Source organism: Notamacropus eugenii, chromosome 4 (genome assembly GCF_028372415.1).
Source record: "Notamacropus eugenii isolate mMacEug1 chromosome 4, mMacEug1.pri_v2, whole genome shotgun sequence".
NCBI classification, from domain to species: domain Eukaryota; kingdom Metazoa; phylum Chordata; class Mammalia; order Diprotodontia; family Macropodidae; genus Notamacropus; species Notamacropus eugenii.
In genome coordinates this window covers 134,244,009-134,260,505 of record NC_092875.1, presented here as the reverse complement: position 1 = coordinate 134,260,505, position 16,497 = coordinate 134,244,009, and the positions used below count along the sequence as shown (strand labels likewise).

Sequence of the window (16,497 nt, the reverse complement as noted above, 5' to 3'; positions counted from 1 at the left end):
CTTCTGTGGTAGGTAACTTTTCTCCTGTGTAGACACCTGAAGTTGGGGCTTTTTCAGGTCACTTAAGTTAAGACGTGTAGCAAACCAGGTCTAGCTAAAAGCAAACTCCATGGTGAGGGTACTACCTCTAACTATGTTTCTTTTCTTTACCTTGAGCACACAAGTTCCATCCCTTTTAGCCACCTGTGCACTGCCTAGTCTCCCACCACTCCTGTACATTGCACTTGCATTCTCTTTCCTTAATGTATCTGGGAAGAATCAATTATTTCTTCACCTTGTTATATTTATGGGAATTGATCTGATTTTATCACTGATATGGGAGAATTAGGTAGGTCCATCACAATCAGGTATTGAAACAGAGTCCTTTAACATTTCACAGGGCTAAGTACAGTAAATGAGAGCATTAAGTATGGAATTGGTCAGATTTTAAAAATAAAGGTAATCTTATATGGTATTTCTGGCTTCCTATTGTATAGATTCAATAGATTTTTATTTTTCATTTATTTACTTCTCTTTTAATGTTAGAAAGGTATATATAAAATCACTATTCAACTATATTACTTAGCTCCATAATATTTTAAAGATTTCAGAATGAGTTGATTCATAATCCCCTTCAATAAACCTTTCTAATATTTAGTAATTCTTATTATCTGATAGTTCTTTCTTATATCCAATTCAAAAGGCACCCAGGGATCTTTTTCTGAGGCACTACCAGAAATGTATGCACTTAAAAACTGAGCTTTTCATGATTGCAAATATATTTTTTCCATTCAAAATGAGTATTTCCTAATTATAGATTCCCTATCACTAAATCCTGGTCCAGCGGCACAATCTATCTTATTTGTTCCTACTCTTGAACCACTAAGAGCTACTAGAAGCCAAATCATGCAAACTGTGGACTATACATTCATGCTACCATATCCCTTGTAGTATATCATACTGTAGGCCCTCAGCAATGCATACCAATTAATTAATTTTTAATTGAGTCACCAGGGATCTTAACCTGGAATCCATGCATAGATTTCAAAGTGTCTGTAAATTTGGATGAGTGCAGGAATGGAATAGATAGAAAGATACATACATACATACATGCATATATATACATATATATCTGTATATATCCTTAATTATCATTCACATCTAAATGAAATTTAATATTACCTTCAATTATGAATTTTTAAAAAATAAATTATTTTGAGAAGGGATCCATAGTCTTCACCCAACTGACAAATAAGTCAATGACATCAAAACGTTAAGAATTCACATTCTACGGTTATGGTTCAAAAATTAACTTTCCTTAAATTCACAGTTCTACCCAGATCCTATTCTTCTCACTTTCAGCAAATGACCTACTCTTCTGTTTTATTGGGAAATCACTGTAAACAAATGACTTCATCTCCTATTTTACTGGAAGATTGAGATTCTTTATCTTTCTCAAAATTTGTCTGTTTCCACTCACTGCTTTCCTCTTTCATTTATTCTTAGAGGATGAAATTGTTTTCCTCTTTGTCCAACTTAGTCCCTCTATTTATGTTTTGGATCTTATTCCATACTTTCTCCTCCATGACTTTGTTCCATCAACCACTCCCTATCATACCCAATTTTTTCCTTTTTAAAAAAAAATCTACAGATATGTTCAGGCCTCTCAATCCTTAAAAAAAAAATCTTCCTTTAACCCTTATGGCTACTGTCATTATTCATCCCCCTTTCTCTTCACTTTTGAACTTTCACAAATATATACTTTCTTTCAGTTCTTTGAAATTGATGCATTCCTTAAACTCCTATCATGCGGTTTCTGCATACATCATTCCTAAAGGAAAGTCCTTCTACAATCTGATTCTTCTCTCCTATGCAACTGAAATCCCATAAATATTTCTTAGTCCTTATTTTCCTCATGCAGGTAACATAGGAAGTCTCCTGACTTTAAATCAAGAGATTTCAAATACCAGCTCCGGTATTTACTGTTGGTAGCATCTTGTGCAACTCACTTAAATTCTCTAATCTTCAATTTTATTAAGTGAAAAAAAAATAGAATCATAATACCTGTAGCATCTCACCAATTTGACCAAAGCATGCTATAAACTTTAAATATGCATGTGTGAGAGTGTGTGTGTGTGTGTGTGTGTGTGTGTGTGTGTTTGTATGTATGCTAACTATTATACTGCTAACTATCACTCTGGGAGATTCAGTAGAAACAGGATTGAATTTAGTCAGAAGAACTGAGTTTGTTTCTGGAGTATGCCACTTACTACCTGTGACCTTTAACAAGTTATTTAACTTCTCTAGGCCTTTCTTTTCTCATGGCTAAGGTTCCTTTTAGCTATAAAGCTATGATCCTAGGATCTACAGCATTTAACCACTTTGAACATTCTTTCTTCTTCACAGTCTTTCTTCCATTAATTTCTTGGAGACTGGTATTTCTATTAGAGACTGCCTGTAATCATTTGTGAACTTTCCTTAGTCTAAGTTTTGATTCATCTTTCTAAGTATCGTTTTCCCAATGCTTCATCCTCTTTTCTTTAAAGACTTTCCTTGTAAGATTCAACAATCTTAATGGTTTCAAGAGCCATCCCTATGCTCATGACTCTCACGTCTATTTATCCAGCTCTAAAATCTCTCTTGGTCTCACTGCCATGTATCCAGCTATATAGAGTCATTCCCATGGATAATTCACTGATGTCGCAGAAGCAGTATTCCATTAACGCATTGTTAAGAGCCTACAGCATGAATGTATGAATGAACAAAAAAGCCTTCATGAAGTACTTGCAATGTGCAAAGTATTGTGGCAAACACTGGAGGTATAAATTAAAAGCTAAGATTGTTCCTGATAACGAGCAACTCACATGTAGTACAAAATATATAGAGAGAATTTTGGATGCAATTACATGAAAAGGCCCCGTAAATCTAAGAGTGCAATGTGAAACAGATAGTAAAGTGTCTTCTTTACATGTCATTTCCATTGATAAAGCTGTCAAATGGTTCATCAATTCCATGGTCATTTTTTTGTAAGAACTTTTGCTTTCAGGTCTTCAATAACTATAGCTATTAAGAAGGCAGATGCAGAGGCAGCTAATATTTTTCAAATTCAGAAGGTTGGCTCCCCTGAATGCTGGTTGCAGGGACAGGGCTAGAAGGAGATCTAGTAGTCTGGGTGGCACTGTTATTCCCAAGGTTCTTAGATTTAACTTCCCATTGGTTGTATTTAGTTAATGATTGGTGGTTGATGATGGTATTTTGGATGGAGGACACCTAGAGCCACTAGTAGCAGCTGTTTGGGACCATGCTGGAAATAGGGCTAAGGATTCAAAACTCCTCATCATTCCTCCCTCCTTTGAAAAAAATTTCCCTTCCTCCAAGTTTTACTATTTCTTTTGAAGATACTTACCAATGACAATCTTTTACACTTACAATCTTTCCACGTACATTTTTTTACTCTTTGTCCTTCCTTTTCCCTACATTTAATCACTAGCTAGTTCCTATAAGTTCTATATTCAGAATACTTCACATCTATCCTCTCACAGTCTATAGCTGGTCCAATAAATTAATAAAAATTGGTCCAATAATGATTATTTTAATAATTTTCTGCCTTGTGTCCCTGATTCTAGTGCATTATTTTTCAGTCCAACTGAAAATGTTTCCAACACACACATCTGACTATTTCACCAGTGATAAAAGTCTGCATTGATGGAATTCAATCCAGAAAGCATTAAATGGCTGAAATGTATAAGACATAGTGCATGTTGTTGAGAACACACACACACACACACACACACACACACACACTTACACACACAGAACAAAAACCAACCAAACAACAACAACAATAACAACAAGAACAAAAAAAAAAAAGTACCTACCTACCTTCCCAAAGACCTTCTGTTAGGTGACCACAACATTTACGTTGAGAAATAAATATAAAGAATATAAAATGTTGCTTTAAAAGGTAGAAAGGACTGAGAAAGGACCTGAGTAATAGGAGCTAGATGCAGAAGTAGAAAAAATCTTAGATGCCATCAAGCTTATCTTATTTTATGGATGAAGAAACAGGCACAAAATATTAGAACTTGCCCAGTGTCAAATAGTTGGAAATGACTGGCACGATTGAATCCCAGACCTTCCTGACTCAAAATCTGGGTTCCGTTTACACTATATCTTGTTGCTAAGGAAATCATGAAGCACTTTGAATAGTATATAGCTCTTTCCTAAATACTTTGAAGGAAATTAAGAATTTGAGAGGTAGATGTGAGGAGAGAATATATTTCAAACATGCAGGACCAAAAGCAAAATACAAAGTATAGAGAGTTGGACTGTTATTTAGGGCAAATGACTAATGGGTGCGTTTCAATGTCTCAGTACTTAACAAAACAGTAGAGTTCAATAAATAATTCTGATTGGATGACTATAATATAAAATAACTGGAAAATTCAGTTGCAAATATACTCTTAGGGCTTCCTATTCCAGGCTGAGTATTTTGTATTTTATTTTAGGGGCCAGAGGAACCCACCTTGCCTTTGACCTTATAATAAATTAGAAAAGTATTAACCTAACATGTAAGGCCATCCACAATTCGATTCAAAATAATTCTTGAATTCAAATTCCATACCTCTACCTTTCTTGCATTCTACATAGAAGTCAAAGAGAAGTCATAACTACTTCCTAATTACATCTTTTTATTAGTTGTTTCCATTTATTTTTATGATCTAATGGAGTAGAATAAAAACTCCATAGTATGGAATTTAAACATATTACAAAATAACTACCATCTTTCTTTTCAGACTTATTTAATTCATTATTGTATGATACATTCTCTAGGTTCTTGACAATACTGAGGTATTAATTATTGCTTGACCTTGACCTACACATGATGCTTCTTCCTTTGCACATTTTTGGGTCTGAATCCCATACCTGAGTGGCACTTCTTAAGCACGGCTGCCTAGCAAACACTTTCTTTTGCCTCAAGGCTCAGCTCAGGTTTCATCTTCTGATGCCTGACGAAATCTTTCTTGAAACCTTCCCCCCCAGCCCTTCTCTAACCTGAATAAGTTCTCCATTATTTGAACAACTCTTTGTTTTGGTCAGCTCTTTTTTTCTTTTTATTTTATTTTGTGTCACATGAATCTTCTTTGGTAGATCAAAAAATTCTTTGGTCAGAAAGAGCACTGATTTTCATTTTTTGATGCCCCAAGTACATAATCATGCCTTACACAGTTATAGCTTAATAAATACTTATAAAATTATATATGTATATATATGCATATATACATATAAATATGTAAATGCACATGAATATACATTAACACCTGCATTGGTAATATTTTCTTCTAAGTTCTTACACACAGTGTTAACCTTAGTATTTTCCTGGGAGATGCTAGTTCAAAGGGTTTTAAAACTTTTATTCACTTTCCAAAGTTATCTCTTTTGCACAATTAAAAAAAATACCAGCTATTTTGCTTTTAACTGATGCTCAATTTAATTTATAACAATTATGTAAGCAAATATTCCTTATTATTATCTGTGTACATGCATTATTCAATCATTGAGCTAACATGGAATACCATAATGTATAGCAGTATTTTCAGGTTGGGCAAAGCATAGCACCAAATGTTTCTACAGTTATATCAATACTCTTTATAATTTATTAAAAGACAAAATCTATTCTTTCCTCTAGGTGAATAGGACATTCCAAATTCAAAGTCTTCATAACAACATAATGAAATGCTTTGCCTATTGCATTCTGGTCAATAACTGAGAAAATAGAAATACTTCTCCTTTACCAATTCCTAGATTATTTCTTTTTCTTTTTTTATCAATCAGAAAAATGTTCATCATAAGTTGATGAATTGTAAAAGATTTGGGGATAAGTTTACTCATTCTTACATAAAAGAAACAGAAGAAAAACAGTACCAGGAGTACAAAGATATCTTTAGCCGTATATGCAGGAATTCCAGGTTTGGCACTCACAATGCTGTGTAATTGGCACTGTCAGTTTGTATCAAGCCATTAATAAAGAAAGTGTAGTGAAAGAGATTGATCCATGAACACCTGATCAATTGATCTCCCCCAGCTCTGATTAAATTACTGACTCTAAGGAGACTGGAAACAGAGACAGTAAGATCTAAATAAAGTGCAAAACCTTTCTACAATCCTTTACCCCTTAACAAGGTGTGAAGAAGCAAAGCTTGATGAAATTAAAGGGTAGTTAAACATTTTACAAGCAAAAGATAGCTCAGGGGGCTGGTGGCTATTTGAAAGGAAAGATACTCTCTAAGAAACAATTGATGAAAAAGGCATCTCTGAGGAGTGTGTCTTTTGAGCGAAAAGTCAGAGCTTGCTATGGATGAGCATAAGGGTCAGCTCTTGAGAGGGTTCCTTGCCTCTTTAGGATTGGAGAACAGGATTCCTCTCTCCTTTTCCCCTTCACTCCCCCTCCCAACTCCATCAATCATGGAATCTTGCATTGGAGATACTCAATAGGAGACAGCATACATAATGGGAGGCAGGTCCCTAGACTCAAGGCACAAGACTGGAGGAACTTTCTGACTTGAAATATATATGTGTGTATATATATATATATATATATATGTATATATATATATATACATATATATACACACACACATATATATATACATATATATGTATATATACATATGCATATATATGTATATGTTATGTATATATGTATATATACATATATATGTGTATATATATGCACATGTACACACACACACATGTTAGCCCTGACCTTAAAGATTTGAGAGGAGTGAGTCCAGATGAGTAAACTGACCAGTAGAAATTCTAAGAATCACTAAGAACAAGTCTAGTAGAGATGCTATACCCAGTTGCTACACATGGATATCACGAAACAGGAAAAGTCCTGGGCTCTTGGGCAATGATAACTCAAATCCCCCAAATCTACTAGTATTCTGGCCTATGAACACCAGGAAAACTTGTGTTCATTTTGACTTCTTGCATGTTTTTCTGTGTAGCCTCTGACAAGTCTCTTCACTTCAGTTTTCTCACCTATAAAATGAGAGGATTGGATTCAATGTCTGATTAGATCCCTTCCCTCCATGATTATATGATTCTGTGATCTATGCTGTCTTATCTCATGATTCTATATTGTATGTACTTGTGAGAAACTATGACCTAGTTTACATCTCAGTAACTACCTTGGCTTTGAGTTCATTATGGCCTCTGACTTAAAAGAGGTACAGATTTAGGAGTGGGACTATACTATACTCACCCCTCTGAGCCAACTTGCAAGTGTGAATTGGGGAACAGCTCTAGTGAGGATACTATAGGAGAAAAACTCTGTATCTAACACATGCTTGATCCTATCCTCTTTTCATAGTGAACACCAAAAATGTGAATGAAGAGTTTAAACTCTCATAAATAAGCTGTATTTATATGGGAGAAATGGAACAATTAACAATTTTTTATTCGACTCTACAATGTGAATCAATCAAAGTAACAGTTTATTTCATCTCTCATCTAGCTACAAAGGCAGAGATAGGACGTTAAACTTAGAACTTGTCAATACGTAAGCCACCTTATAGTAGAACAGTACGCCAACATCACTTATTTTGTAAATGAGGAAACAGAAATAGGTGTGGGAGTGGGGATGGAGGAAATAAGTGTCTTATCCAAGGTCACACAGACACTGTCTAAGGCAGAATTTGATTCCAGAGACTACTCTTCAGGTTGTTCTAAAATACTAAGTGATTTTGGGGCAGAGCCAAGATGGTGGAGTAGAAAGACTGACCTATAGAAGATCCTCCACATAGCCCATAAAATATCTGTAAAAAATGACTCTGGACAAATTCTAAAGCAGTGGAAGCCACAAAACAAAAGAGTGAGAGAGATTTTCAGCCCAGGACAGCCAGGAAGGCAGACAGGAGGGGGTCTATAGACTGGGCATGGAGTGGAATGCAGTCCAGCATGGGTCCTGAAGCAAGGCAGGGACAGGAACCAGAACAAGCTTCAGGGATCCACCAGCCGCAGCAGTTCCCAGGTTGCTCAACCCATAAATGCCACAGACAGTTTCAGAGATCAGTAGGGGGACTCCTTCACCCAGGAGAAAGGAGCATAGTCTGGACATATGGCAGTGGCCAATGCAGCAGCAGCGTCCATTTTTGAAGCTCTCTGCCTGGAGCCCCTGGGGGAATTAAGCCACTGATCGGATTCTCAGTCCTGAGGCTAGCTCTGGGGTGAGGAGCCTTGGTGTGGTGGAGCTGGAGGCAGTTGTGGTGAGGAAATTTTACTCGCACATTCTGGGCAAAAAAGTTTTTGGTTGCACCCAGATCAGGAGAGGAGTGCCACCTTGATTGTGACACCTTGGAGAAACTGAGAACTTACAGATGCCCAGAGTTTACTCCTCTCTTGACAAAGGACTCAAAAATCAAGTAACTGGTTGGGAAAATGCCCCAAAAAAGGGAAAAATAAGACTATAGAAGGTTGCTTTCCTGGTAAACTGGTATTTCCTTCCATCCTTTCAGATGAGAAAGAACGATGCTTACCATCAGAGCCCTCCAAAATAAATATACAATGGTCTCAGGCCATGGAAGAGCTAAAAAGGATTTTGAACATCAAATAAGAAAGGTGGAGGAAAAATTGGGAAGAGAAATGAGAACAATGTAAGAAAGTCATGAAAAGTGAGTCAATAACTTGCTAATAGAGACCCAAAAAATGTTGAAGAAATAAAACCTTTAAAAATCAGCTAACTCAATTGGCAAAAGAGGTTCAAAAAGCCAAGGAGGAGGAGAATGCTTTAAAAAGCAGAATTAGCCAAATTGAAAATGAGGTTCAAAAGCTCAATGAAGAAAATAGTTCTTTAAAAATTAGAATGGAGCAGATGGAAGCTAATGACTTTATGAGAAACCAAGAATTTACAAAACAAAACCAAAAGATTGTAAAAATAGAAGGTAATGTGAAATATCTTATTAGAAAAACAACTGACCTGGAAAGTAGATCCAGGGGGGACAATTTAAAAATTATGGTACTACCTGAAAGTCATGATAAAAAACAAGCCTGGACATCATCTTTCATGACATTATCAAGGAAAACTGTCATGATATTCTATAACAAGAAGGCAAAATAAATGTTGAAAGAATCCACCCATCACCTCCTGAAAGAGATAAAAAAAAATAAACTCCTAGGAAAACTGTAGCCTAATTCCAGAGTTCCCAGGTCAAGGAGAAAATATTGCAAGCAGCTAGAAAGAAAAAAATTCAAGTATTGTGTAAATACAATCAGGATAACACAAGATCTAGCAACTTCTACAGTAATGGACTGAAGAGCTTAGAATATGATATTCTAGAAGTCAAAGAAACTAAGATTAAAACCAAGAATCACATACCCAGCAAAGCTGAGTATAATACTTCAGGGTAAAAAAATGGTCATTCAATGAAATAGAGGACTTTCAAGCATTCTTGTTGAAAAGACAAGAGTTGAATAGAAAATTTGACTTTCATGCACAAGAATCAAGAGAAAAATGAAAAGATAAGCAGGAAAAAGATATCATAAGGGACTTTCTAAAGTTGAACTGTCTATATTCCTATATGGAAAGAAAATATTTGTAACTCTTCAAGCTTTTCTCAGTATTTAGGTAGTTGGAGAGATCATACACACACACACACACACACACACACACACACACACACACATAGACAGAGGGCACAGGGAGAGTTGAATAAGATGGGATGATACCTAAAAAAATAAAATTAAGGGGTGAGAGAGGAATGTATTGGGAGGAGAAAGGGAGAAATAGAATGGGGCAAATTATCTCTCATAAAAGAGCCAAGAAAAAGGTTTTTTTCAATGGAGAAGAAAAGGGAAGAGGTGAGAGGGAAAAAGTGAAGCTTATTCTCTTCACATTTGGCTTAAGGGGAAAATAATATGCTCACTCAATTTGGTATGAAAATCTATCTTACACTACAGGAAAGTAGGGGAGAAGGGGACAAGTGGGGTGAGGGGGATGATAGAAAGGACGGCAAATGGGAGGAGGGAATAATTAGAAGTAAACACTTTTGGGGAGGGACAAGGTCAAAAGAGAGAATAGAATAAATCAGGGGCAGGATAGGATGGAGGGAAAGGTAGTTAGTCATATACAACATGACTATTATGGAGGTCTTTTGCAAAACTACACATATATAGCCTATATTATTGCTTGCCTTCTCAATGGGGATGAGTGGGGAGGGAAGAAGAGAGAGAAGCTGGAATTCAAAGTGTTAGGAACAAATGTTGAGAATTGTTTTTACATGCAACTGGGAAATAAGAAATACAGGAAATCTATCTCGCCCTACAAGAAAAGAGAGAAGATGGGGGTAAGAGAAGAGAGGGGTGTGATAAAAGGGAAGGCATACTGAGGGAACAGGTAATCAGAATGCAAGGCGTTATGGGGTTGGGGGTGGGGAGAGATGGGGAGAAGATTTGGAACTCAAAATTTTGAAATGAATGTTGAAAACTAAAAATAAATAAACATTAAAAAAACACTAATTGATTGTCTCCTGCCTAATTGCACTGTTTTTTAGTAGAATTATATAACTAAAGGGCAAATTGATTTTTATTCCTTTAAAAGTTTGTGTTTATGATTCCATTTATCATGGCTTTGACAAACAGTTTTGAGCTCCCTGATTATAATGACAGGCGTATCAGATAACAGCTACCCCTGAGCCGTGTTAATTTAGGTCTCAACTAAAATAAACAACAAAAACAAACTCAAAATCAAGGAATATAAAACTTGAAGACACTTTTCATAGGTAGTGGTATGATGTTTTCTAGACTGATTTTTGAGAACCCCTAAATCACAAAGTTGTCTACTTCTCTATATAATTTTTAAGAAAATGAAAAATAATTTGGACAAGAGGTAAAAGTTCAAGATAGTCTAATTATAAATGAGAGGAATTCTGACATAATAAATAGAATTGTCCTTGTGGCCAAGAAGACCTGAGTTCAACTTGTACATAAACTACCTGTGATTTTCAGCAAGTCATTTAAACACACATTGCTCTGGGTAACTCTCTAAGACTATAAGGTTCATAGATGTCAGTTTGCCTTCATGGAGGGAGTTTACTTACCAAGAAGCTCTTTAATTTAATGAAATCAAAAGTCTATTCCTTTGTAAATGAGGCAACTGTTTCAAAAGGAAATACAATATGGCAATGGAGAGAAAACTAGTACCTGACTCAGAAAAACCTGAATTGAAGTCTGAGCTCTAAAACATACTAACTAAATATGTCCTGTGTTGATTCAGTGAATGATAGCTTCTAGCTCATTCAACTCTTTTACACAACAAATTGCAAAGCACATGATGATCTTAGCTGAGGGTGTTCCTCACTGAGTGCTAAGATAAAATCTCTCCATGAAAGTGTCAAATACTGTAGATATTTGAGAGCATTGGCTCTCAAGCCACTCAGTAAAAACTTGAGTGTTGATTTAAAAAAAAAAATATCTCTAGAAATACCTTATCTAGAGATTAGAATTACCTAATCTCTAGAACTACCTAATTTCTAGAGATTAAAGAGGTTAAGGAATTAAAGAGATCCTTTAATGGATCCCTTGATATAAAACAGAGAAGCCCATGAAATTATATTTAAAATAAATCTTAAATGACTCCCTGAATCCTAATTGTTGCTAAACCACAAATATAAATGTATATATTTAAAATGATAGAGTGAAAGGAGAGATATGAAAAAGCAATGTGAAATGAAGTTGTAATGAGTTTAGATTTTGCCTCTTTTTCCAGGATGCCAACCTAGTTCCATTAAAAAAAAAAGTGCTGAATTTGAAATCAGAGCATCAATCTGGGTTCAAATTCCACCTTGCCACTTGCCAACTTTGTGACATTGGGCAAAACATTTAATATCTCTGTATCTCAATATTGTAATCTAAAACTGAGAGGACTGGCTAAACTCCAAAGACCCATCTTCTTCTAAATCACTGATCCAATGACCCTTTCAAGATCTTGTAGATTTTGTGCTGAGACCCTCTTGAAGTTATCATTTATTTACCTATCTGTTCCCCACGTATGACATTCCATTCTCTCTCTCCCTCCCTCCAAGTCTAGAATGAACTCTGCTCATCCCTAGCTTCATTCAAGGTTTAGTTCATGTATCATTGCCCAAAGGACATCTGTCAAGATTCCCACTTTGTTTGTGATTTCCATCTCCCTATGAAATTGTTTTGTATTTTCTTTAAATATTTGGTAATCATTTTCTGTGTTCATTATGTTTGACTCAAATAAAATGAAAGTTTCTTGAGGGCAGGAACTATTTTCTTTTTTATCTTTTTCAACCAAGTAGCTAATAAAGTGTATGACTTGAAGCATGTGTGAACAAATGAATAATCAATGGTTCACACGTTATATTTATCCAATAGAATGCAATCTCCATTTCCGGCGATGGGGAGATTCTGGTTTTGGTTATTATTGTACCCTATAGCACTTAGTATACCTTTCATATAGCAGGTGCTAAATAAATGTTAATTACATTACATCATATCTAAATATATAGATAGAAATTAGTTTGGAAAGTCATAAAAAGTAGCAATATATATGTAAGATAGGGAACTATGGCCCTTTATTGCCACAGATGATGCTTTAGGCAGAAAACACGAAGCAGTTTAAGGAAGGTCCAATCATTGAGATTAATAATAATAATGACAAATAGTTACAATAACATCAGATATAATTTATATAGAGCCTTATGGTTTGCAAAGATCTTTATAAATATAATATTATTTTATCCTCACAACAACCCCAGGAGAATGGTTATCATTCCTATTTTACAGATGAGGAAACTAAGGAAGACAGAGGTTATATAACTTGCTCAGCACCATACAACTAGTATCTGATACTGGATTTGAACTCATGTCTTCCTGCGTTCTCTCCATTGGGTCACCTAGTTACCAGTGTCAGATGTATTTATTATGCACACCAGCCATTATGACAATCTCTAGGGAAACAATGGTGCTATTTAATTCATCTTGAAGGAACACAATCATTCAACGAGCATTAATTAAGAAACTATTGTATATTAGGGTCTTTGCTAATCAAAGCAGACACAAAGACAAGGAAAAAACAGTCCATTCCTCACAGTAGCTTATATTCTACATGTAATTCAGACTTGAAAGAACACTAGCTATACAACGGATGATTAAGAGAAATTTCAGATACTACATTAAAATTTTTAGTTTGATTTTGGAAAAAAGCTGCATTGTACCTCTCTACCTTTTCACCCTCTGCAGAGAGGACCCTGATGGACAAGTGATCTGAACTTTTATAAAATTCTTCATTCTTTAGTATTTTCTTAAAGGGTATTCTTCATCCCAGAAAAATTTTACTGCTAGTCTTATACCTCTCCCAGCCTTCTTGAAGATACACCTTCCAAAGATTTAATAACAAAAATAAATGATTAATATGTATTTAATATCCCACAAAACACTAACCCATAACCCTGCATCAGAGGACTACAGATGTGTCTGTCACCTAAATAACAGTGCTGAAATTATTTCTTCCCCCTACTCTAGTGAAACATGTCCCCAAAGAAAGACTTAAATAATTCCTCATAATTCTATAGGACTTCAACTCAAGAAATCCCACTTCTCCCCCCCCCCCAAAAAATGTATAAGCAGCTAATTAAAGAGGGCTCAGGAGACTCTGCTACAAGTGACTGACTGATGCTATTGAGTTTCTCATGAATTCCTTACTGTTTTATTTGATTTGTTTAAAAATAAGATCTGGCAATTATTCTAACTTGCTGCATTTTAAAGCAAAACAGTTTTCTGTTCTATGCTCCTACTGTGAATTTTTATTTAATATTGTCCAAAACTATCCAAAAATCTATACTTATACTGTGTTATCTGATATTATATTTCTTTGCCTTATGGAATTGTGTAACCTAGAATGGATAATATTTAGCCAGTAATATAGATGTGTAATCTATTGAAAATAAGTTAAATGCATTAAGGGAAGAAGAGTAAGGAAAAGAAATATATCCAAGCAATGGATAAAGGGAACATCTTGGCAATGGCTAAGAATAGACTACATAGGTTATAAGAGGCAGGGAATTGCAGTAGTACATAAACACGTGGATGACTGAAGATTAGAAAACAAAACAGATTATATTCTCAATATTTTATGCTATAAGAATACAGTACTTTCATTCCTTTTGTTTTTGGTAACATGAAGATGATATGAGATTTCCAAAAACTGAGTGACTGGATAGAAAAATCTATTGAGTTCTACCAATCTGGACTTTGAATCTTTTTTAATATGACTAGACTTTCAATATGACAAGGTAGCTCTTGATATCTCTGAGCAGAAGTGCAACGTGGTCAGATTTATTGTGCAATGAAAATTTTTCTGGCAGTACTATGATAGATCAGAGATGGAGGCAGTAGAAGAAGGAAAAACTGTTAGGAGACTAATCCAGTAGTCTAGGCAGGTGATAATGAAAGGTTGCAGCAGTGGGAACAGAGAGAAGGGGAGAAATGTGAGAAATGTTACCAAAGTCAAATCAACAAATCTTGGAAATGGATCAGATGAAGAAACTGGAGAAGAGGGAAGTGTGAAAGATTACACTAAAGTTTAAATCATGAGCTATTGGATGGTGATATTAGAAAGAGAAGCAGACTTGGGGGGAAATGTTATAAACTTATCTGGGACGTGCTGAGTTTGAGATGATTGTGGAACCTTAGGTAGAACTATCCTGGTAACTGAATAAGTATTTCTGGAGCATAGACTTATTGCTTTAATTAATGGAAATAACATTACAGGTGTTTTCTCACATAATTTACTTTTATTCCCTAAGCACCACAAGGGACTTTACATCTAATCTGTAGATAAAGGCTCCTATATGTGCTGTGCCTATTCCCTCCATTAGAATGAAACCTTGCGGAGTTTGACTTTCTTTTCCAACAATAATAAATACTAAGTTCATTCACTCATTCTTTCACTCACTAGATATATAGATTTGGGCATCTATATAGTGGTTATGGAGGAAGAACACTAATTAGACGATCAACAACAGACCAGGAGAACGCTCACTGTGAACAGTCTAAGACATGGATGAGGAGCCAATGAGAGGAAGCAATTTCATCAGTCAGCAAGCATTTATGAAATCCTCATGATTTATGAGGCACTATGCTAAGCCCTGGGCATACACACAAAAAAGATAAAAGTACCATCTGCCCTCAAGAAGCTCATATTCTAATGGGGATTGGAGAAGGAAAGACATAATGTGAAAATATATATAGGCAATATGTACAGTACTACTGGGAGGCAAACTCAGGGGTAAGACACTAACACTGAGACTTTAAAGAGAACAAATGGGATAGTATTGTGGTTCTCAATGGGAGAGGAAGAAAAGGGGTGACCAGGATTGTGCAGAGCTAGAGATAATCAAGAATAATGACTGAAAAAAGACATTTAATTCAGTGATTAGGAAATTACTCCTGCTCTACTGACAGTTTCAGTATATTGTTGGGCTGCAAACTAGACTGAAAGGAAAAGATGAATAATGAGGAAGCAGAAATGATGGTTGTAGAGACGACTTTTTTTTTTTTAATAAAGCACTAAAAGGATAAGGGAAAGACAGGGAGGAAGCTGAATGGCTTGGAAGGGTCAAAGGAAAGCAAAACTATACTTGTAGGGGTCTAGGGAGGGGTCTAAGGAAAGGGAGATATTGAAGATACATGAAAGTATATGAGGATGGCTAAGATCCTGGAAGGTGACCAAGGAACGTATTTAAAAGTGTTCTTACAGGAGTCGGCCTTGGTAAGAAGCAGGAAAACTTCACAAATGGCAGGAGAAGAAAGTGGTGATGCAGATAAAAATGTCTGAATAGAAGAAAAGAATTAAGAAAGCTCAGATGAGAGCCTGAAATCTCATTTGAATAGGAGATTTAACCACGTGTTATCTTTGATAGGGTTGTATAGCACCAGAGGCTGAATTAAAGGTTGCAGAAAAAGATTTGGAATATGTGTGTGTGTGTGTGTGTGTGTGTGTGTGTGTGTGTGTGTAGGGATTGGAGACACAGATTCCCAAGGTGGGTGATACTGCCCTCTGTGGGGGCTCTGGAAAGATGGAGGGCAATAGTAGCCACGGGCACAATTGGGGAAAGCTAAGTAAAAATAAAGGGTCAGTGGAAGCATAAGAAGAGAGGAGAAGAAAATTTTGAAAAATTATTCATACATTTTTCATCTATTATGTAATAGAGTTAAAGTCCTAGTGATTACATTATTTTCCAAATAAACACACAAAATACGAGTTATAACCAATCAGTGGTCAAGCCCATGGATAGGTCTTAACAGGCAAGTGTTGTTAGGCAAGCATGCCGTGAATTGTTGGGAAGTCCAGCATATACCAGAAGGAATATGTATGTGTGATGACTTGTTTACAAAATGATACTATACAGTTATGTGATACAATATTGCATCATCAAAATTTCAATGCAAGAAAAACATCCACAAATTTACAATAAATTGTTAAATTTAAAA

General features: G+C 35.6%; 1 protein-coding gene across 3 annotated transcripts in view; it reads right to left on the bottom strand.

Moving 5' to 3' along the window:
- Window positions 1-16,497, bottom strand: part of CSMD3 (CUB and Sushi multiple domains 3) — a 1,632,969-nt gene that overhangs the window by 1,035,281 nt on the left and 581,191 nt on the right. The gene's annotated exons all lie outside the window — the stretch shown is intronic.